The sequence below is a fragment of the Aquarana catesbeiana genome, linkage group LG09 (assembly GCF_042186555.1).
Source record: "Aquarana catesbeiana isolate 2022-GZ linkage group LG09, ASM4218655v1, whole genome shotgun sequence".
Lineage (NCBI taxonomy): Eukaryota > Metazoa > Chordata > Amphibia > Anura > Ranidae > Aquarana > Aquarana catesbeiana.
Genome location: NC_133332.1, coordinates 180,161,251 through 180,185,493, shown reverse-complemented (window position 1 = coordinate 180,185,493; position 24,243 = coordinate 180,161,251). Strand labels below are relative to the sequence as shown.

The window sequence follows — 24,243 nt, the reverse complement described above, 5'->3', positions numbered from 1 at the left end:
AGCCAAATTATAAATTATACCAAACCATTGGCGTTCCAAAGTTGCGCCTTCTATCAGAGAATGGCTGACGAGAGTCGTGCATATTAAAAACATGGAAGAATTGATATACACTTCCCAAGACAGAATACACAAGTTTGCATTTACCTGGGCATGTTGGAATCACTTTACCACATCAGACCGATACCGTCAATATGTACCATAGGAAAGACCTTATAAAGATTACATTTTTTCCCTAGTTGGCCATCGGGTGGCCGCAGAGGAAGAGGAGAAGTGGGGCCGCGCGGGAACGGAACGACTTGTCATAATCCCATAACTTTATCTATACCCTTTACCCCCACCTCATCCCCGGGGGAGAGTGATATCTCCCCCACCCATCCCCCTTCTATGACCCCTTTTGTCTCCCCCCTGTCCCCATCCCTCTATCCTCTCTTTATATACTGTCCCTGTCCTATCCTTTCTCTAATCTCAGACTGTACACACTCCCCAGTAGCCATAGAGTAACGGCAACCGGGGTTTACTCTACCTGTGTTCTTCCCTTTTTGTTCATTCTTCTTTTGTGCCGTATACTCAGGTCAGGACGAGTTTCGTCCAAGCTCCAAGCAATAACATGACACCCAATACCTTTGGTTATCACTTATTACACTGTCTCAAACCACAAAATGTGTAAAAGCTATTTCACAATCTAAACGGAGACAGTATACATGTTGTGATACTATAGTGATAACGTTATTGTATTTGTACTGCATTGCTGTATACCCTGTTATTCTTTCATGAAATAAAAACGTTTATGGAAAAAAAAAAATTTGGTGTTATCGCTCTCACTCTCTCATACTGGTCACTAAAAGTTCAACATGGCACCTCATGGAAAGAACTCTCTGAGGATCTGAAAAAAAGAATTGTTGCTCTACATAAAGATGGCCTAGGCTACAGGAAGATTTCCGAGATCCTGAAACTGAGCTGCAGCACGGTGGCCAAGACCATACAGTGGTTTAACAGGACAGTTTCCACTCAGAACAGGCCGACCAAAGAAGTTGAGTGCACGTGCTCAGCGTCATATCCAGAGGTTTTCTTTGGGAAATAGACGTATGAGTGCTGCCAGCTTTGCTGCAGAGGTTGAAGGGGTGGGGAGTCAGCCTGTCAGTGCTCAGACCATACACCGCACACTGCATCCAATCAGTCTGCATAGCTGTTGTCCCAGAAGGAAATCCAATTGGTCTGCATGGCTGTTGTCCCAGAAGGAAGGCTCTTCTAAAAAAAATGCACAAGAAAGCCCACAAACTGTTTTTTGAAGACAAGCAGACTAAGAACATGGATTACTGGAACTATGTCCTGTGGTCTGGGGCTGCATGAGTGCTGCCGGCAGTAGGGAGCTACAGTTCATTGAGGGAACCATGAATGCAAATATGTACTGTGACATGCTGAAGCAGAGCATGATCCCCTCCCTTCGGAGACTGGGCCACAGGGCAATATTCCAACATGATAACGACCCCAACACACCTCCAAGATGACCACTGCCTTGCTAAAGAAGCTGAGGGTAAAGGTGATGGACTGGCCAAGCATGTCTCCAGACATAAACCCTATTGAGCATCTGTGGGGCATCCTCAAACAAAAGGTGGAGGAGCGCAAGGTCTCTAAAATCCACCAGCTCCGTGATGTCATCATGGAGAAGTGGAAGAGGACTCCAGTGGCAACCTGTGAAGTTCTGGTGAACTCCATGCCCAAGAGGGTTAAGGCAGTGCTGGAAAATAATGGTGGCCACACAAAATATTGACACTTTGGGCCCAATTTGGATATTTTTACTTAGGGGTGTACTCATTTTTGTTGCCAGCGGTTTAGACATTAATGGCTGTGTGTTGAGTTATTTTGAAGGGACAGAAAATTTACTGTTATACAAGCTGTACACTCACTACTTTACATTTTAGCAAAGTGTATTTTCTTCGGTGTTGTCACATGAAAAGGTATAATAAAATATGTGTCCGTTCTGCATCAGCGGAGCGGACACGGACCTGTCATCCGCCTGCTCAGCGGGGATCGGCAGACAGATCCCTCGCTGAGCAGGCGGATCTGCTTGACAGAGTCCACACCATGTGAAAGGGGTCTTACCAGGAGCGGTTGGTCCATTAGGGGTGCAGGGGCGATGGTATGATTTTTTTTTCAAACCGCATGATTGGAGCCTAAGGCTCTAATTGGCTTGAAAAAGGTTGGGCGCAGAGCGCAGAGCATTGCACCCCGAACCCACCCACTTGTGACAATAGCGAATTAATATTAGCTATTGTCTTCCGGCTTCTCCTCCTGGCCAATCAGGATGGATCGGGTTGGCCAGGTGGAGAAGCTGGGGAAGCCATGTAGGGGTGGGGGGGACTGTCACTGTGGAGGGCTGAGTGTTGGGGGGGACTGTCACTGTGGAGGGGTGAGTGAGGGCAGACCTGGGGGTCTTACTATGTTTGTTTGTTTTTTTTTAATTTTACTTTTTACATTTTTTACAGTTTTTTTTGTTGGGGGGGTCTTTGATGAGATATCAGAGGTCTAATCAGACCCCCATATCTCTTTTTTTTGAGACAGAAAGGGACTGAAGATAGTCCCTTTCTCTGTAGCACTTTACATGAATGGATGGAATCTGTATAGAGATTCCATTCATTCATAAAACGACAGTCTGATACATTGTAACACTCGTGGTTACAATGATTAGCTGTCAGTGGATATAGCAGCAATCCCTGTATACTAAGTCCCCCCAAGCCACAACTTCACCCCCACCCACATCGCTCCCCTCCTCCCCCTCACCGCAATATCCAGCCTGACTGATCATAGGTGATCTGTGCAGGGAGAAGCTGCAGGCTGTGGGAGGGGAAGGAGAGATGATGCTAGGAGCGGCCATGGACTGGGGGTGCGGGAGCAGTATGGGGGGTGATCAAAGGTACTGGGGGGACACATATGGACCCCCAAGCCCCATGCAGCACCTGAAGCCGGCCAGAGTGGCAGAGGAGGGATGCCAGCTAATGATGGTGGCTGCGGGGAGCAGGTTTGCTGTGGGGGATCGGGTGGAGGGGGGTAATCAGTGCTGGGGGGGAGAAGGGGGTGAAGGGGATAAGAGGGGAGAGTGGGGGGAGTAGTTCTAAGTGAAAGTTAGCGGCGGGAGGTGGAGTGGTAGGGGACAGGGAGGTGGCAGCGTGGGTGGGGGGGTGGTCACATTAAGGGTTAAAATGGTATTAAACCCAAAATCAATTAAAAAAATATTATATTGCAACTACCAATGCTTGGATGTGATGGCTGCATTAGGTTTCTTTTTTTTAACTTTTTCCTTTATTGTTACCTGGTGATTTGGCCACAAAGTCTTTATTTATTTTTTAATTTTAACAGACCAAACTGTCCAGCAGTTTTAGAACCATTTATGACATTTATGGAAAACCTTTACCCCATAAAAAATGCTGTAGTAACTGTTTGAAGTAGAACTAAAAGGCAAAACATTTTTTTTCTTTTGAATGGAGTTAGGGAAGGTAATAACCCCCGTCAGGATTTTATATTGCCATATGTGTCCTATTAGAGATATTTCTCTTCAACTCCATGCCCTATATCCAAAACAGGAAATGAGAGGAAAGTGAGAGAATCCCTGGTTGTCACCAGGGTCACTAGAACTAGTGTCCCCAATAAAAGATTTTACATTTGTTCTCGTTCTGATGAAAACCTAGAATTTGACAAATATGGAGGGTGAATTTTCTTAAAGGGGACACAGACAGCAATACAAAACTGACAGTTTTTCTACTCCGTCATATCTGCATACTTGTTGCAGGTTTGTGACTCAGAATACAATGAGAGACAGGAAATTAGCTTGTTCAGATGGAGAAGTCACCAAAAAAAAGGTGTTTCTGCTCATGTAAAAAAAAGTGTTTCTGCTCATGTCCCTGACCTCTAAATACCTTTTGCATCCCTAAAACTTAATGCTAAACCAACTTAACCTAATCCCCCAACATGAACACTTCCTTCATAACAAAATCTGTACCTTGTCCTTCAAATTAACCTTTTAAGATTAAGGCAGGCCATATATATTAACCAATTTTCATTCCTTCAACCACAAGTTGGCCTAACCCTAATGCCCTGTACACACGGTCGGACATTGATTGGACATTCCGACAACAAAATCCATGGATTTTTTCCGACGGAAGTTGGCTCTAACTTGTCTTGCATACACACGGTCACACAAAGTTGTCGGAAAATCTGATCGTTCTGAACGCAGTGACGTAAAACACACACGTCGGGACTATAAACGGGGCAGTAGCCAACAGCTTTTGTTTCTTAATTTATTCTGAGCATGCATGGCACTTTGTGCGTCGGATTTGTGTACACACGATCGGAATTTCCAACAACGGATTTTGTTGTCGGAAAATTTTTTTAGGTTTGAGTAAAGTGGGGGCAGGACCTCTATCGGGTTTTTTTTCTGTGCCGCATTTGGAAGATTTTCTTTGCTTTGTGTCTCAGAAGCAAAAAGGAAATGAGAGGAAGCTCCTTAAAACGAATGGAAATTCCACCATAATAGACATTCTCATTGAGACTTTTTTTTCCCTTACCTTCTGTGCTAGTGATTACCATAAAATTTCTCAGTTTATCTCACTTTCTGTTCTAATACCAATCATAGAGCAGGTAGTGAGGCTAAAGTCCACAGTGGACACTAAGACAGGAATATATAAGTATGACAGTACGTCTAACCATTCCCCACTGTATTAAAAATCTGCATTTCTAGTTGAAATTGATCAATTAATCCTAAAACTTAGTTATTGTTAAGTTGCTGTAAACCCCAAACTTAAACCTAACCCTCAAATCCTTTGCCCCTGAATAATGATTAGCTCAGGTTTGGTTTAAATTGGGTTTCAGACCAAACCAAGAAGTAAGCTGTCACACCCACCTACTGCTGCCCAATGGCCAAGACATTCCCAGCCCCACACCTGTATGTACACAAAGGGGTGAGGATACTTGTACATAGCCTTATTAGGTCACAAGCATCCCCACTGTGTGTACATGTAGCAGTGGGGTGAGGATGGCCCTGGCTGAAGTTGATCAGGCAGCAGTGGGTGGGAATGAAACCTCCCTCCTGGGTTTGAATAATCTAACCGTTAACCTAACACTGACTTAAAGGGAACACATATTTCCACGTTTGCAGTTAAATAAAATTTAAAAATTGTTATGTGTTCCCATTTACACATTTGTTTTTATATTTCTTACTTTTCAGATGATTTTCAGGAGAAAGTGTCATGGCTTACTGCAAGATTTTTTAATATAGTTAGAGTGACTCTGTCCTAACTCCTCATCAACATACAATGCAAGAAACCTGGCCCCTAAATCTTTAAATCTTTGTTACAACAGACAATGTTTAAATCTAGTTACAGTTGATAATGAAGATCTGTCTGCACAGTACAGGCAGGGTAACTAAGGCAAACACATTAGCTCAGCCCCATCATAAACAAAGAGAACTATGTGGGATTTTTTTCTTGCTAGAAGATTAGGAATAGAGCATATAAAAAAATCTAAGCTGCATTTTTTTAATTATGCTATGCGAATAGGGACATGTAACAAATATTAAGTAGGTGTTATCCAAATTTGCCTGCAAAAGTGGAAATACACTTTAACTTATGGGGTGCCCTAAATATTGGTACTAAAAGGATAACACACATGTGCTGAGATCCAAAAGTGTCAACCAATGATCTATATTTTATTTAAAAAAAACTTTATTAACAGAAATGGCAAATTATTGCAAATGTACTACTACTCTATGTGACCAAACATATTAGTAATTTATACATCACTATTGATTTTGTTTTATATACTCATTTAAAATATACATACACTCTGTATGAGTGTAAGGCTAATTACACCTTTTGCAAAAAAAAAAAAAATTAAATGCACCCATAAAGCAAAAAGCAAAACTGTTTTTTTTTTTTTTTTTGCATTGGAGTCTACAAAACATTGAAACTGCGATCAGTGGATCGCTTTTGCATGCTGTGACTCCTGTAGACTCTTCTTCCAGCCCAAGTCCATACTGAGATATGGACCTTCAGTTACGGATCTGGAGGAAGTATAAATGCACTACAAGTGTTATGACATCACCACATTTGAGCTCCATTGAGAACATCAAGTCCCTCTGCCATTGTGACAGAGGAGGCTCATAGTTTTTTCATTTCCAAATTTCCTGTAAAATTGGAATTTGACACAAGCCATAATTTTCGCACCCTAAAATGGCTGGACTATACCGGTACAGATAAACGATGATAAACAATATGTAGTGATCGTAAAACAGCATGTAGAAAAGGGAAAAAAACATAATTAGTAGTTCGGCTTACCCTATAATTGGGTGATCGTGTGCGGCACCGGGCCGCGGGGGAGAGTTTTTAGGCGGCCCGGTGCCGCACACGATCACCCAATTATAGGGTAAGCCGAACTAGTAATTATGTTTTTTTCCCTTTTCTACATGCTGTTTTACGATCACTACTTGCAGTGTACTGTATAATGTTTCTGCTTGTATTGCATTATATTATTTGTCTTATAGATTGGTCCTCCTGAGGAAGCAATAATATCGCGAAACTAGTCGAGAACCAGACCAGTCAATACTTTGTAATTTACAGATATTCTTTGGTGAACCCTGAATCTCTGTTTTTGCATTTTAATATGTATACCATGTATTTGCTTTTTGTAATAAATTCCTTTTATACATATTGTTTATCATCGTTTATCTGTACCGGTATAGTCCAGCCATTTTAGGGTGCGAACATTATGGGGCCAACATCAGCCACTGTCCCCTATGTCCCACTCTCTTTTCCTTGTACATATTAATTTGGATGATGGTACGGTTTAAATTCTACTACCCTTGACTACATGAGGCTATACTCACAATTTGTGCACAAGCCATAATTTGGCATTTAGAGCCAGAGCTACTTATCCTGGACCTGGCCACTGTCCCATGTGAGTGGTAGGTAGGTGGTACTGGAAATGCAAAGAGGGGAACAGTGTCACATGCAACTCTGTTTCTGTCTTAGGATTCCTTTTATTACTATAGGATTATACTGTAGATATATTTAATTATCATTGTATTTTGCTGTATTTCTAAACAATATTTTAAATGCATGTTGTTCACTAGTATATTGAAAGCAAGCCTCTTAAAAAATGTTTGACCTTTGGAAAATCTTGCTCAAAACATGAGTTTACAAATAATGACAAGCAGGCACCCATTCTTTGCATTGTATATGCTAATTAGTAAAAGCGTTTTGCTACCTGATTTCTAATGAACTGTGTACATAACATTATTTCATAAAATGGAAGCCACATTTGCAAGGCTAAATGATTCTGTTCCACCAGTGTAAAATAACGGTGAATTTCTACTGTGGTTGTTTTTTTTTTCTTAGATGTGATATATTTTTAACTGATGCATGTTGGTAGCACTACAAACCCAAGAAATGTCTCCTGTACAGTAAGATCTGTTGGCATGTCTCTTTTTCTTTATTTACAAAACTATGGCATACACCAATCAACCATAAAATCATTTATCCTTAGTGGCAATTCTTTACTAACTCTGGCAGAAAATCTTGAAATAGCTAGTGGCAACAGCAGCAAAATTTATTTAATTCTTACCAATGTTTATAGAATATCCCTGCCAATTTTGTGAACCAAGGTGAGATCTTGCCCTCTGACTTCTTCTGTGCCTGCTGTAAGGAGAAGGGCAGTGTTATGTGACCGCACATTAGGGCTGATCGCACAATTTATGTATACTTACAATGTTATGGTAAGAAATACTTAATGTTGTAAATGGATGAACTGTATAGTGTGTTTTACTACAAAATTGACAGCTGTAATCTGTACTGTAGTTTATATTTAATGTAGATTACTTCTCCATTGAAAGTCCTGATGAAGCAGCAATAAAGAGTTGTAAAATGTCACAGGTACACAATCTATTTACCTTTAGTAAATCAACCCCTCTGAAACCAGCACCTGAAAAAAGACTTGGTAGTGCCAATGTCGGAAGGCAGTTTATATGAGGTGAAAAAGTTGATGTAAATCCAGAACATAAAACTTCACTTTTTTATATTTTTCTATTATAATTTGTAATATTTGAATGGTTATTGATATAAACTATGCACATTTTTAAGAGGTACAGTGGCTATAAAAAGTCTACACACCCCTGTTTAAATGTCCGGTTTCTGTGATGTAAAAAAATGAGACAAAGATAAATCATTTCAGAACTTTTTCCACCTTTAATGTGACCTATCAACTGTACAACTCAGTTGAACAACAAACTGAAATCTTTTAGGTGGAGGGAAGTAAAAATTAAAAACTAAAATAATATGGTTGCATATGTGTGCATACCCTTAAACTAATACTTTGCTGAAGCACCTTTTGATTTTATTACAGCACTCAGTCTTTGGGTATGAGTCTATCAGCATGGCACATCTTGACTTGGCAATATTTGCCTACTCTTCTTTGCAAAAACACTCCAAATCTGTTAGATTGTGAGGGTATCTCCTGTACACAGCCCTCTTCAGATCACCCCACTGATTTTCAAACAGATTCGGTCTTGGCTCTCGCTGGGCCATTCCAAAACTTTAACCTTCTTCTGGTGAAGCCATTCCTTTGTTGATTTGGATGTATGGTTTGGGTCGTTGTCATGCTGAAAGATGAAGTTCCTCTTCATGTTAAGCTTTCTAGCAAAAGCCTGAAGGTTTTGTGCCAATATTGACTGGTATATGGAACTGTTCATAATTCCCTATAACTTGACTAAGGCTCCTGTTCCAAGTGCAGAAAAATAGCCTGATGCTGATGCTGCCATAACCACACTTCACTGTGGTTATGGTGTTCTTTTGGTGATGTGCAGTGTTGTTTTTGTGCTAAATATATTATGGCCAAAAAGTTCATCCTTGGTTTCATCAGATCATAATACTTTTTCCCACATGCTTTTGGGAGACTTCAGATGTGTTTTTGCTAAATTTTTCCGGGCTTGGATGTTTTTCTTTGTAAGAAAAGGCTTCATCTTGCCACTCTACCCCATAGCCCAAACATTATGAAGAATACAGGAGATTGTTGTCACATGTACCACACAGCCAGTACTTGTCAGATATTCCTTCAGCTTCTTTAATGTTCCTGTAGGTCTCTTGGTAGCCTCCCTGACCAGTTTTCTTCTTGTCTTTTCATCAATTTTGGAGGGACATCCAGTTCTTGATAATGTTACTATTGTGTCATATTTTCTCCACCTGATGATGTCTGTCTTCACTGTGTTCCATGGGATATTTAATGCCTTGGAATTCATTTGTACCCTTCTCCTGACTGATACCTTTTAACAATGAGATCCCTCTAATGCTTTGGAAGCTCTCTGCGGACAACAGCTTATGCTGTAAGATACGACAAAGTAAATGTCAGGAAAGACCTACTAGAACAGCTGAGCTATATTTGGGGTTAATCAGAGGCACTTAAATTATGGCAGGTGTGTACTGACTCCTATTTAACATGAGTTTAAATGTGATTGCTTAATCCTGAACACAGGTACATCACCAGTTACTTGTGCAACCGCATTATTTATTTTTTAAATTTTTACTACCCCACACCCCCCCCCAAAAAAGATTTCAGTTTGTTTTTCAATTGAGTTGTACAGATTATAGGTCACTTTAAAGGTGGAAAAAGTTCTGAAATGATTTATCTTTGTCTCATTTTTTTACAGAAACACAGAAACCTGACATTTTAACAGGGGTGTGTAGACTTTTTATACCCACTGTATGTATTTACCCATGTAGTGCCTTAAAAATCTGTGCCTTGTTCTTGATATCAACCCGTGGCTTCAGGAAATAAATTCATCCATCTATGCCCTGCTTTATTTCCTCACAAACAAAACCTTGTGTATTACGTGCCCCTGCCTTTTAGGTTGAAAGTTCCACAGGCAGGGCCTTCCTAACCATCTTGTCTTTAATTGTTTGTAACTGTTATTTTACCAAATGCAGCATGGACGGTTGGCACTATATAAATCCTGTAAAATACTTTTAATAATATTATTTGAAGCATTCAGGGGCAATTTTAAAGGGTTTTTAAGTGTTAGGGTTAGGTGTGAATATAGATATTAGAAAGTGGTAGTGGAGGGAATACGAGTAATTAAAGTGAAATTAACATCTTTGTCTTTAGTGTGTTCATGACAGAGATTAAAATGCACATGTAAGTTAAGCAAACAATACAGGCATGAAATCTCATCATACTTCAGTACAAAAAAAAAACCCAAGAAGATAAAGCAAGAGCTTAAGCACATTAAGGGCAAAGTTTAACATCATCCTTACTAAATCAGTACATGACTTCATGACCTTCATAATTATACAAGCTGGACAGTGCTTAAAGCAAAACTTTAGTCATTTTTCATCTTTCCATCTATTAAATCTTCTGCCCTTGTTGTTTTAACTTTGAATAGCAAAACATTTTTTTTCTGCCAGTAAATAACTTATACAGCCCATTTCCTGTTTCTTGTCTGGTAAAAAGCCTAGGCTTATGACATCTTGAGCAGCTCTCTCTCTTATGCCCCGTACACACGGTCGGATTTTCCGATGGAAAATGTCCGATCGGAGCGTGTTGTCAGAAATTCTGACCGTGTGTGGGCTCCATCGGACATTTTCCATCGGATTTTCCGACACACAAAGTTTGAGAGCAGGCTATAAAATTTTCCGACAACAAAATCCGTTGTCGGAAATTCCGATCGTGTGTACATAAATTGGATGGACAAAGTGCCACGCATGCTCAGAATAAATAAAGAGATTAAAGCTATTGGCCACTGCCCCGTTTATAGTCCCGATGTACGTGTTTTACGTCACCGCATTTAGAACGATCGGAAATTCCGACAACTTTGTGCGACCGTGTGTAGGCAAAACAAGTTTGAGCCAACATCCGTAGGAAAAAATCCGAGGATTTTGTTGTCGGAATGTCCGATCAATGTCCGACCGTGTGTACGGGGCATTACTCCCGTGAGAGTTTGCCAGGAAGGGAGGGGGAATGAGTCATAAGAGGGCCAATGAAAGCTGCAGAGCTGGAGGTGTGTGTCTGTGTGAATCCAGGAAGTGAACAGGCAGCAGCTTCAGCTACCACAGTAAAAATGGTTTCAGCCAGACTTAGTGGAGGGAGATTTCTGCAGCATATTTGGCAAGTACAGAATCACAGGATATATAACATAATATGCAAAGTGGTTGGAGGGAAGCTTCAGATTGGCAAAGATGTTTTACAAATTATGTGAGCAGACTGCAGTTCCTCTTTAACTTCTCTACCCTCCACATTCCTAACACAACATTTGCTGCTAAATAATTATGTTTTTTACTTATTGTTAATGTGTGTTCAAAATAAAGGTAAATATTTCCCTTTAATATGAATCCTCATCTAAATCTGCCTAATCTACGTTTTCAGATGACCATATGGACAAACATAATTATGGTACATATCTTGAGTATCAGAAAAGACATTTAAACCCCAGTGTGAAGACATCTGGAAATAGGAAATAATTCCCATTTCCAACAGATCATTGTTGGTGTTATCTTCAAGGTGTTAAAATTGCATGGTTAGAAAATGCATAAAATGCTGATTTCCACCTGATTTTCAGTTTTATAATGTAATAATTGGCTTGACATATCCACGGAAAGTTGTTTGTAGCATTTGTGTTCATTAAAATATAAGAAATTCCAATTTTAACAGTGCAGCACAGGAGCACATATTTTCAAATCCTTTCTGCTCTGTTGTTTAACACCTTTCTGCCTGAGACCTATAGCAGATTGAGGGCCAGTGAATGTCACATGATGTCCACTCATAAGGGGCTGAGCAGCGGCGTGATCTGTCACTGGCTGTGTTCATGGACACAGCCGATGACTGATCAGTGTAGCGGCTTGCTACCGGTACCATGTGACCAATCACAGCAGATCACATGGCAGTTGTAAACAATGGATGACTTCCTTTCATGCTATCCATTGTGTACAATTGTGTTGCTAGCTGTGATTGGTCAATGTGATCACATGGTACAGACAGGGCCAATCACAGCAAATCTGTACCATGTGATTTCCTCTGACCAGTCCCAGCTCATCACAACACCAGTCCCAGCTCATCACAACAATACCAAATGAAATAATCAGTTTCCTTCAGTAAAATGCTTGCTTATAGCAATAAAAATGCACTGCTATAAGCAAGCATAATGTGTAAAATAAAAAAAAATCCTGATCACTTCCCCAGAGTAGTACAATGTTACTATGGTAACATTATATTGCTCCGGTCACCAGTCAGCGTCCCTGATCACAGTCACACTAGTTTTATGATGATGCTGATGACACAATGTAAAAAAAAGTGATTTTTTTTTTTAAATTGTTTAGTTTTCCAAAAAAGTATGATAAAAAATGACAACTTCAAAAACCCACCATGCCTCTTACAAAATACCTTTGACTGTCTACTTGCCAAAAAGGGGTCATTTAGGGGATATTTGTACTGTCCTGACATTTTTGGGCCTCAAGAAAGAAGAAACGTAGTCTTTGTTTATTTATTTAAAAAAAAATAAAAAAAACCCAGTGGTAATTAAATATCACCAAATGATATCTCTAGTTGTGTGAACAAATGATAAAAATGTAGTTTGGGTACAGTGTTGAAAATTGGCCTGAGCAGGAAGGGGGTAAAAGTGCTCGGTATTGAAGTAGTTACTGTCATATAGAACGCCTGATCTCAGCAACCTGTTAATGGAATATGGGTGAGAATCAGATTTTAAAATGATAACGTAGCTGTCTAAAATGTAGTTAGTTCTTTGTCTTGCAATTTTCTTAACCACTTGACCAGTGGGCACTTAAACCCCCTTAATAACCAGACCAATTGTCAGCTTTTGGTGCTCTCACATTTTGAATGACACTCAGTCATGCAACACTGTATCTATATGATATTTTTGTCCTTTTTTTCACACAAATAGAGCTTTCTTTTGGTGGTATTTAATCACCGCTGGGTTCTTTATTTTTTGCGCTATAAAAGAAAAAAGACCGAAAAATCTGTAAAAAAATGTTTCTGTTATCAAATTTTGCAAATTAGTAATTTTTCTTCATATATTTTTGCCAAAATTTATACCGCTACATATCTTTGGTAAAAATAACCCAAATTGGTGGCTATTATTTGGTCTTTGTGAAAGTTAGAGTCCAAAAGCTATGGTGCCAATATCTGAAAATTGATCACACCTGAAGTACTGATGGCCTATCTAATTTCGTGAGACCCTAACATGCCAAAAAAGTACAAATACCCCCAAAATGACCCCTTTTTGGAAAGAAGACATTCCAAGGTATTTAGAAAGATGCATGGTGAGTTTTTTGAAGTTGTCATTTTTTTCCCACAATTCTTTGCAAAATCAAGTTTTTTTTTTTTCTTTGTTTTTTTTCACAAAATTGTCATATTAGCAGGTTACAGCATATGCATACCACAAATTACACCCCAAAACACATTATGCTATTACTCCTGAGTATGGCAATACCACATGTGTGAGACTTTTACACAGCGTGGCCACATACAGAGACCCAACATGCAGGGAGCACCTTCAAGCGTTCTGGAGCACCCAGGCCAATTCTGACATTTCTCACCTACATGTAAAAATCATCATTTATTTGCTAGAAAATTACATATAACCCCAAAACATTATATATATTTTTTTAGCAAATACCCTAGAGAATACAATGGCAGCATTGCAACTTTTTATCTCGCACAGTATTTGCGCAGCAATTTTTCAAATGCTTTTTTTAATAAAAAAAACATTTTTGTGCTTTAAAAAAAATCAAAACAGTAAAGTTAGCCCAATGTTTTTGCATAATGTGAAAGATGAAGTTACGCCGAGTAAATAGATACTCAACATGTCACCTTTCAAAATTGCACATGCTTGTGGAATGGCGCCAAACTTCGCTACTTAAAAAGCCCCATAGGCGACGCTTTAAAATTTTTCAAATTGGAAAAATTCTGTGAGCCACAATGATTTTATGCCTTGCTTGTGCTACATCCAGCTGCATGTGCTAATCATGCTTCATATAACGTGTATAGGATAAATTTACAAGTTATGCGCTGCGCTTGGGTGACCCCAAAAAAAAAAAAGAATAATAACCAACTCTGTGCTTACTAGTGCGATAATATTAAATACAAATAATATGAATGTTGAATAACTAAACAAGGTGTGAAAAAACAAGTGCTTGTTACACCATAAATTAGTGCTTAATAGTACTTGTTACACAATACATAGTGTCTTAATCAACATAAAAAGTGCTTAGTGCTCAATATAAAGTATCCTGCTTGTTTAAATGAAAAAATTAATAAATAATAAATAATGAAAAAAAGTTCTCTTTGGCACTCTAAATAGTGCGCGCAAATAATGTCCAGCACTGATAATAAAACACTGCGTGCAGGTGGTGTTCAGCTGTGACAACAATCCAACATGATGCCGAAGATATCCTGAGTGCTGCAAAACATGCTTCGGTGCTCCTTCATGACCCCCTTAAGCTAATGTGCTCACCTCAGAGCGTGTGACTCAGCTTCTACCCTGAGTCCAAATACACTTTGGAGCCACCTCTGGGCTCAGTCTCAGCATCTGCTGCACTCCTCCAGCTGGAAACAATGTGGCTCTATACATATAAATGAAAAGGAAACTATATAGTGTAATATAGTCAAAATACTTTTATTAAAAGAAAACGCTCCCCACACCGGGGTACTCACATGGCACTGGTGCACAGGGATCACGTGTCATCATCATCCCCCTGATGATGACACGTGATCCCTGTGTCGAAGACGCGTAGGGGAGGGGCCAGGACAGAGAGACTGACACAGACTTTACACCAGCGCTGTCCCAGCACAGCATACCACACCAAACATCCAGTGATTTTGCATAGAAAGCCGTTATAGTATGGTGCACTGACGCACCAGTGCCATGTGAGTACCTCGGTGTGGGGAGCGTTTTCTTTTAATAAAAGTATTTTGACTATATTACACTATATAGTTTCCTTTTCATTTATATGTATGGAGCCACATTGTTTCCAGTTAATTCATATTATTTGTATTTAATATTATCGCACTAGTAAGCACAGCTTTAACATTTTTTACTGGTTACATGTTTTGAGTTACAGAGCAGGGTCTAGGGCCAAAATTATTGCTCTCGCTCTACCAATCGCAGCGATACCTCACATGTGTGGTTTAAACACCGTTTTCATATGTGGGCGGGACTTACGTATGCGTTCGCTTCTGCATGCAAGCACACGGGGACAGGAGCGCTTTAAATTTTTGATCACGTTTATTCATATTACAAGGAATGTAAACATCCCTTGTAATAGGAATATGGCATGACAGGTCCTCTTTACAGTGAGATATGGGGTCAATAAGACCCCACATCTCACCTCTAGGTTGGGAAGCCTGAAATAAAAAAAAAAATATATCCTGGCTTCGATCGTAGCGGTGAGTCGGTAGAAGCACCGGAGGGCGGCGTAAGGGGGGGATGTCCCCTCTTGCCTCCCGTAAGAACGATCAAGCAGTGAAACAGCTGCTATGAACATTCTTATGGTGTAGAGAATCGCTGCCTGAAAAATCTGATATCTGAATGATGCCTGTAGCTGCACCATCATTCAGATATCCCTGCACAAAGTCAAGAATGTCGTATGACGGCGGGCGGGAAGTAATAAAATGCATTTTTTTTAACACAAAGTTGTCCATTTATACAATATTTCTAACACATAGGATATACATACCAAAAATGACACCCCAAAATAGATTCTCCTACTCCTCCTGAGTACGGCGATACCACATGTGTGAGACTTCCACAGCCTGGCCATATACAGAGGCCGAGTACAGCCGAGTATGGCTGAGCATGGCTGGGTATGGCTGAGCATGGATGAGTATGGCAGAATATGGCTTAGTATGGCAGAGTATGGCAAGGTTTTGGAGGGTATCGGCGAGTATGACTGGGTATGGCAGAGTATGGCTGGGTATCACCGAGTATTGCAGAGTATGGCTGGGTATGGCAGAGTATGGCTGGGTATGGCAGAGTATGGCTGGGTATGGCTGGGTATGGCAGAGTATGGCTGGGTATGGCAGAGTATTGCAGAGTTTTGTGGGGTATTGCAGAGTATGGCGGGGTATTGCAAAGTATGGCAGGGTATTTCCGAGTATGACTGAGCATGGCTGGGTATGGTTGGGTATGGCAAAGTATGGCTGGGTATCACTGAGTATTACAGAGTATGGCTGGGTATGGCAGGGTATGGCAGAGTATCGCGGGGTATGGCAGAGTATCGCGGGGTATGGCAGAGTATCGCAGGGTATGGCAGAGTATCGCAGGGTATGGCAGAGTATCGCGGGGTATGGCAGAGTATCGCGGGGTATGGCAGAGTATTTCGGGGAACTGCAGAGTATTGCAGAGTATTGTGGGGTATTTCAGAGTATTTCGGGGTATTGCAGAGTATTTCGGGGTATTGCAGAGTATTGCACAGTATTGTGGGGTATTGCGGGGAATTGCAGAGTATTGCACAGTATTGTGGGGTATTGCAGAGTATTGCACAGTATTGCAGGGCATTGTAGAATAGTGCAGGGTATTGCAGAGCATTGAGGGATGGCCGAGCATGGATGGATGGATGGCAGTTGTCACAGAGCAGCGCTGTGGGCACCACAGATCCAGCCCACAGCGCTGCTGCCATCTGATCTCTCCCCCTCTCTGCCCACAGTGTACCGATCAGTACAGAGAGGGGAGGAGAGGAACCGGTGTCATGAGAGGACGCCAGTTTGTTTACAAGTGATGTTTACAAGGTCACGGATGTTCTCGGGTGCGCGCCCCAGGGGGCGCGCAAGAGCGGAATTCTGGGAGGACTTCACTGTACGCCCTCTCAGAGTTAAGCAACTGCCCTGTAGCCTTCATTTGGATATGGGCCAGTTGTTAAGTGGTTAAATCACAATAGCTCAATTTACAAATTAAACATTCACACGCATTTACTAAGGTGAACAGGATGATCTGAAATCTATTCTCTCTGCAATGGTCCAACACAACCTATGCTGATTCAGAACTAGATCCCTTCCATTAGCAAGGGGCATAATCTTTGTTGATTGTTTTTTAAACTCAGCAGGGTGTGTGTCAGACCTCTGTAGAGAGACAGCACAGAGGGCTTAACTACTTAGATTGTGCCATTGAATACTTTTATTGATACACCTGGATTATATTTAGCTTATTTAACTGAAAGTGCCATTGGGCTTTAAAGAAAAATTCAGTTTTCACTAAAAAATGTTATAACATTGGGCGGCTATAGAATCAGATTGCAGATCGCAACATCTGATGGTTCGGCCATCCGATGCTCCGGGACTAGAACTACAGCTATGTGCCGTTCTAATCCAGTTGTGTAGCCCAGAACAAACACCAGGCAGGCTGTATGTAAGTTCAACCAGGAATCTTTTATTGCAAGGAATACAGGCTCTTTTATACAGTAAAAGAGGAGGTGTATACCTCCTGCTCATATTACTCTGAACATACACCTGTGACCAGAAACCTAATTAACATGGGCTAATTAACTAATCCCTTTAGACAGCCTAGATGACTCAGACATGACCTTTAGGCCAGACTGGCTGTCTTGTAGCTCAGAAAACCCAATCAACATTATCACAAATCAACACCGAACTCTTCTTCACACAATAGCAGAGTTAATTAACACAAACAATGGGGATCTAATGACTCTTAGATCCCATACTAGACTTATTTACAATACACATTCTAGCAGGCAACAGACAGACAGGTGGCTGGAATTGATATCAGCATCTCCTAACAGTATTTGTCCCAGCATTATGAATCAGCCAGTATTTCTAATATGGCAAATCCAGGGTCCCCAGAGTCTGTGTGTCCTGGGGGACCAGGACCCAAATCCACAGTAATACAGCCTCAAGGGTCCCCAGGCATACAGCTCACAAAGTGCACCATTCCCCCAAATGCCAGGACCCACGATCGATCGGCAAGAAGCTAGCATTCAGTCCCCTCCAAAAGTCTCTCTCCCGGCTAGGTCTGTCACATTTCTCCCCCTTCGGCAGGAGACTAACACAGGAGGAGACCCCAGACAGGTTGACTCCGAAGTTAGTCAGTAGTTCCAGTCCTCTAATGCCTGTACCCACACAGTACCCCAAACAAATTGTTCCAAACAAAAGCATTACTCACCCAGCCAACCAATGCCTCTCATATCTGCCGCTGGGGAGAGGCCTGGACTGGCCCTTCTCCCTGGAGTCCTTTCTGCCACTGGAAAGAAGACAGGGTGTATGGGCTCACTCTGTCATGCTGTTGGGGATCTGGGCCGACTGCCCAGCATCCCTGGGGTATACAGGTGGAGATTGAAGTCCCATCCACCTTCACAGGAAATCCATCCTCTGTTAGTTGAGGGCAGAGTCCAGCAGTACTCGGCCCTGTTGCCAGCCCTTCTGCTGGAAACCCCACACCATCTGCTCCAGCTACCTGTTGGGGAGGGAGGCCGACTGCCCCGCCTCCTTGGAACTCTGTAGTTGTTGCCGGTGCTGGGCAGAGGTTGGCAGCACTCTGCCCTGTTGCCAGCACTTCTGCTGGGGACTCCGCATCCTCCGCTCCAGCTAACCGTTGGGGCAGGAGGCTGGCTTCCTCCACTCCCAAACTGTGTAGCTGCCATTGGGGAGGTGAGCCGGCTGCTTCCTTTTCCATTCCCTCATCTGGATGTTGGGACGATATGTCTGTGGTACTGTCTCCCAGGTGCATGGATCTTTGCTGGGGAGGAAAGACCACTTCCTCCACCCTGGCCAACGAACACCTCCTTCTCCCCATGTATCCTGATCTGCTGCTGGGAAGTGACCACCTCCTTCTCACCCTGAGCCTCCAGAACCGCATCAGGTGTAGGGCAGAGATCTTGGACCCTCTGTCCGGTTGCCAGCGCTTCAGCTGGGGAAGTTCCTTGTAACTACAGATACTTCTGTTGGTGCTGGGCAGAGCACAGTGAAGTTTGGCTCTAATAACAGCTCTTCTGCTGGAGGCTCACCAGGTTGTTCTTCCTCAGCAGAAAAGTCTATCAAATCCCCTGTCTCTGCAACTGGTGTCTGGGGATAAAGGTTCACCATCTCCTCTCTGTGGAACCCAGAAGATGCTATCAGTGCTGGGCAGAGGTTAGCAGAGCTCTGCCCTGTTGTCAGCACTTCAGGTTTGGGGACGGCAATCTTCAGATTTTCCACTGCCGAATCTCTGGCATGCTGCTGGACAGGCACATTCCTCCATCCAAGATCATCCCATGCAGAAACAGGATCATCAAGGTCAGTCAGCACTTGCTTCATCCGCCATAAGACCTCCGCCTCCCTAGCTGTGGGGGCAGGTTGGCAAAGCACACTGTTACTCTGCCACATTGTCGACTCTTCAGACAGGATTTCAGAGTTGTCAACTGGTATTTCCTGATAGTCCCAGGCAAAGGGAGCCCAACCCAGCTGCTGAGCGGAGTCTAGCAGCTGTCTGTAGGCCATCTCAAGCTCCCATTCCTGAACGGCCAGAAACTCCAAATCTTCCTGTGCCCAGTGCACTTCCGAGACATTCAGTCTTCGTTCTCTGTGCTCCATTATTTCCTCCAAATGCCACTCCCGATCACTCCCAAAGTCAGGGTTCTTGGACAGCCTCCAGTACAACAATCCCAGGCCATCATAGTCAAAGCCTTCCGTAAGGCTGTTATTAGCTGTCCACAGGCACACTTGGGCTACATACCACTGGAGGGCTCTGTAGCTCTCGTCCAACCGCATTTCTGCCCGGATCAGCCTGCTTAACTCAGCTGTCCACTCCTGGTTCGGCTGTTCCCCCAATAACAGCTTTCGCACTTCATACTGCGACCAGTACCTTACATGGATGGAGGGGAGAACTTTTCCCTGGTTTCGCTGCTCATGGGCTAGCACTTCCTTCCGGAGTTCGCAGTGGATAGAATCAAACCATCCTAGCAGGACCTGCTCTGATACTGGTCCTCTGTGCTGTATCTGCATTTCTCGCAACCTCCTTCTGAATTCCTCTTCCATGGTGGCTGGTATCTGTACCTCTCCTCTCCTGCTATCTGGACCTTGGATCCAGGTGATGGTTTGGATGTGTTCACGGCAAGGAAGCACAATCCCACCATTCCCTCCACAGATCTCAAGTAAGTCTTTCAGCATGGCTATCCTGCAGGCTGGTTTGGAGTGTCCCAGTAACTGGAGAGCAAATCCCACTGCTGCCACCAATGTAACAAGCCCTTGCTCGCTCGGTTCCACTCTCCTGACACTCCTCTGCAGCTATAGAATCAGATTGCAGATCGCAACATCTGATGGTTCAGTCATCCGATGCTCCGGGACTAGAACTACAGCTATGTGCTGTTCTAATCCAGTTGTGTAGCTCAGAACAAACACCAGGCAGGCTGTATGTAAGTTCAACCAGGAATCTCTTTTATTGCAAGGAATACAGGCTCTTTTATACAGTAAAAGAGGAGGTGTATACCTCCTGCTCATATTACTCTGAACATACACCTGTGACCAGAAACCTAATTAACATGGGCTAATTAACTAATCCCTTTAGACAGCCTAGATGACTCAGACATGACCTTTAGGCCAGACTGGCCGTCTTGTAGCTCAGAAAACCCAATCAACATTATCACAAATCAACACGAACTCTTCTTCACACAATAGCAGAGTTAATTAACACAAACAATGGGGATCTAATGACTCTTAGATCCCATACTAGACTTATTTACAATACACATTCTAGCAGGCGACAGGTGGCTGGAATTGACATCAGCATCTCCTAACAGTATTTGTCCCAGCAATATGAATCAGCCAGTATTTCTAATATGGCAAATCCAGGGTCCCCAGAGTCTGTGTGTCCTGGGGGACCAGGACCCGAATCCACAGTAATACCACCTCAAGGGTCCCCAGGCATACAGCTCACAAAGAGCACCGTTCCCCCAAATGCTCTCTCTCCCGGCTAGGTCTGTCACAAACATATACTGTATACTTTCTAGACAAGCCATTTTTTTTATTTACATCTGAATTCTAGGCAGATTTGTTTTAAATGAAAATATCCATTAAAATCATTAAATCACTAAGATTGAGAGAATGTGTGGTACTACTTATGACCAATTCATTATCCTGCAAACTAATATGCTGACAGTGAAGATGCTGACAGAAGGAGAGAGCAGAGAATTGAGTATGTTGCTGCTCCTTCACTATTAAGCTAGGGCCAGGGGAGTGACCGAGATGTGTTGTTTAAATGCAGTAGAGAAAAAATGAGGTCACTCAGAAAAGTTTGTTTTTAACCACTTCAATACCAGGCACTTTCCCCTCTTCCTGCCCAGAACAATTTTCAGCTTTCAACGCTGTCGCACTTTGAACGACAATTGCGCGGTCATGCAACACTGTACCAAACTAAATTTTTATCATTTTTTTCCCACAAATAGAGCTTTCTTTTGGTGGTATTTGATCACCACTGGGGTTTTTATTTTTTGCTAAACTAAAAAAGACCGAAATTTTTGAAAACATTATTTTTCTTTGTTTCTGTTATAAAATTGTGTTTTCTCCTTCACTGAAGGGCACTGATGAGGTGTCACTGATGGGCACTGATAGGCAGAACTGATGGGCACTGACAGGCAGCACTGATGGGCATCGATAGTTGACACTGATTGGCACTGATGGTGGCACTCATGGACACTAATAGATGGTACTGACAGGTGTTACTGATGGGCACTCACTGGCAGATGATGGGCACTGATTGGCATTGTTGTGGCACCTCCCATGGGGGCTGCGCTGATAATCAATGTGCTGATCATCAGCACAGACCCCCCTCTGACAGGGAGAGCTGTCGTTCGGCTCTCCCTGTCAGCGCGAACCGAGGAAAGATGTTTACCGGAACTTCCTGGTTCAAGCTCTGGTCAGCTGTGATTAGTCACAGCTGATCACGTGGTAAGGAACCTCCATTAGAGGCTCCTTACCACAATTGGAGATGCGGTGTGTCAGAGTGACACAAAGCACCATTGATCTCCACGCTATGCACCCTGTCAGGATAACTGAACCACTGCCCGGCCATTATTCTGCTATAGGCTGGGCAGGAAGTGGTTAAAGAAACATAGAGCTTTGGGTCCTTCCTTTGCAGTGTGAGTGAGTCTAATTTGACAACAAATATCACCTGATTTTGAAACTAAGAAGCTTCTCTGGCATCATGAGATCTGACCTGCTTTTTATTTGGTTTAACCACTTGCCGAACAGCCGCCGCAGTTACTGCGGCAGAATGAATGAATGAATAACTTATATAGCGCTACATATGCGAACTAAATTGCCTGAAGGCTCTTTTGCCACCAGTGTTCATTTGGGTCTTCAGAAGAAATGGGTCTTCAGCTTCTTCCTGAAGGCCAGATTGTTTTCTTCCGAGCGGATGTCCTGCGAATGGCACGACTGGGCGAAACAACGTCATGTAATGGCAGCGCTCGCGCCGGGCTCCCGCCGGGCTCCCGCTGGACTCCCACCGGACTCCCGCCGGGCTCCCGCCGGGCTCCCGCGATCACTGCTGACACACCGAGAACCAGGATCTGTGTGTGTAAACACACAGTTTCCGGTTCTCTGAGAGGCGAAGTGACTGATTGCCTGTTCATATACAGTATGAACAGCGATCTGTCATCTCCCCTAGACAGTCCCATCCCCCTTCAGTTAGAACACAGAGAGGGAACACAATTAACCCCTTGATTGCCCCCCTGGTGGTTAACCGCCATAATGTTGCAGTCCGGATAAAAATCACAGATTGCCGTCATTACTAACCAAACCATTACGCAAACCAATCAATATACACTTATTGTGATTTTTTTTTAACCAAAAATCGGCCTAAACTGAGGAAAAAAAATAGTTTAATATATTTTTGGGGGATATTTATTATAGCAAAAAGTAAAAAATATTGTGTTTTTTTTCAAAATTGTCGCTCTTTTTTTGTTTATAGCGCAAAAAATAAAAAACGCAGAAGTGATAAACCATAAAAAGAAAGCTCTATTTGTGGGAAAAAAAAGGATGTCAGTTTTGTTTGGGTGTAATGTCACACGACTGTGCAATTATCAGTTAAAGCGATGCAGTGCCGAATCGCAAAAAGTGCTCTGGTCAGGAAGGGAGTAAAATCTTCTGGGCCTGAAGTGGTTAAACATGCTCAGATATGACATGTTACAAAAGAAGCATCATAACATACAGATTATATTTGTTTGTTTCACATGTGTCCAAATGTTAAAATTATAGTGATTCCTTAAGCATTTTTTATATTTTTACTGGGGTTATTCAACATGTCCAGTCTGAGTCAAATTAAAGCGGTTGTTTCTACTGATTTGTTCCTCTGCTATCAGCATGAATGACTTCTGACAAGTTTTCCTAGCATCAAGAGAAAAATGGAGTCGGGGAGAGCACAACCTGTGATTGACAGACTCATCTCTGTTCCTGCGTGCATTGTGGAAAAGAGTGCATTTTCCCTCCAATAAGCCCTCAGAGCTCTCCTCACTAAACTCTGCAGAGTGTAATTTCAGCTCTCTGTCCCCTTTTTCTGCACTCTCAAACTATCTTTACAAATTCAACACTTTGAATGGATGTAGAAAATAGGAGATTGTATAAAAACCAGGTACAACTGTTATGTAGGGGGACTTATGTAGGAGGTTCTGTGTACCACCTGAGGCCAGTAACTTCACTGGGTAAATGTAAAGGTTTACAACCACTTTAATATTCATTGCAGTTCTTTTTTTATTGTCTAGAAGACTTGTGACCTACTTACAGTTCTAAATGACCTTATTAATGTTTGTATTGCCACTGCTAATTTATATCTCCCTGCTTTTTAAAGCCCGACTGCATTTTACATAATTTTGAATTAAATATAAACAGCAAAAATTAAACATTATTTTAACATGAGTAGCAACAAACCTTGCATTGCTTTTAAGTTAAATAGTGACATTGCAGTTTCTTAATTTTAGTATGTTTGGCTTCAGGCAATATATGTCAATATTTTAAGCTCCCTCTTATGCCTTTGGCAAAATTTTGCAGATGTGGATCTTAAGACCCTTATGGTTTTGTGTTGCATATTAATGTGATATGTGCTGATGGAATGGCAGCATCCTGGGAGTAAATGCATAAGAAGATCCATAAGGTATGATTTTGGAACTTCTGAAAATGGTCCAATAAAAGAATTGTTGTAGACTTCTATTTAAAATCTTGCCTTACCAATAATAATGCATTTGTAGTACTAAAACACAGTAACAAGAC

At 42.1% G+C, this 24,243-nt stretch overlaps 1 protein-coding gene across 9 annotated transcripts in view; it reads right to left on the bottom strand.

Moving 5' to 3' along the window:
* TENM1 (teneurin transmembrane protein 1) overlaps positions 1–24,243 on the bottom strand; it is a 1,380,190-nt gene that overhangs the window by 1,159,595 nt on the left and 196,352 nt on the right. The window contains exon 2 of one of the 9 annotated variants that reach the window (XM_073599407.1): positions 7,615–7,688. The exons of the other annotated variants lie outside the window; for them this stretch is intronic. The gene's annotated coding sequence lies outside the window, so the exon portion shown is untranslated. The remainder of the gene's footprint in view (positions 1–7,614; positions 7,689–24,243) is intronic. 9 annotated transcript variants of the gene reach the window in all.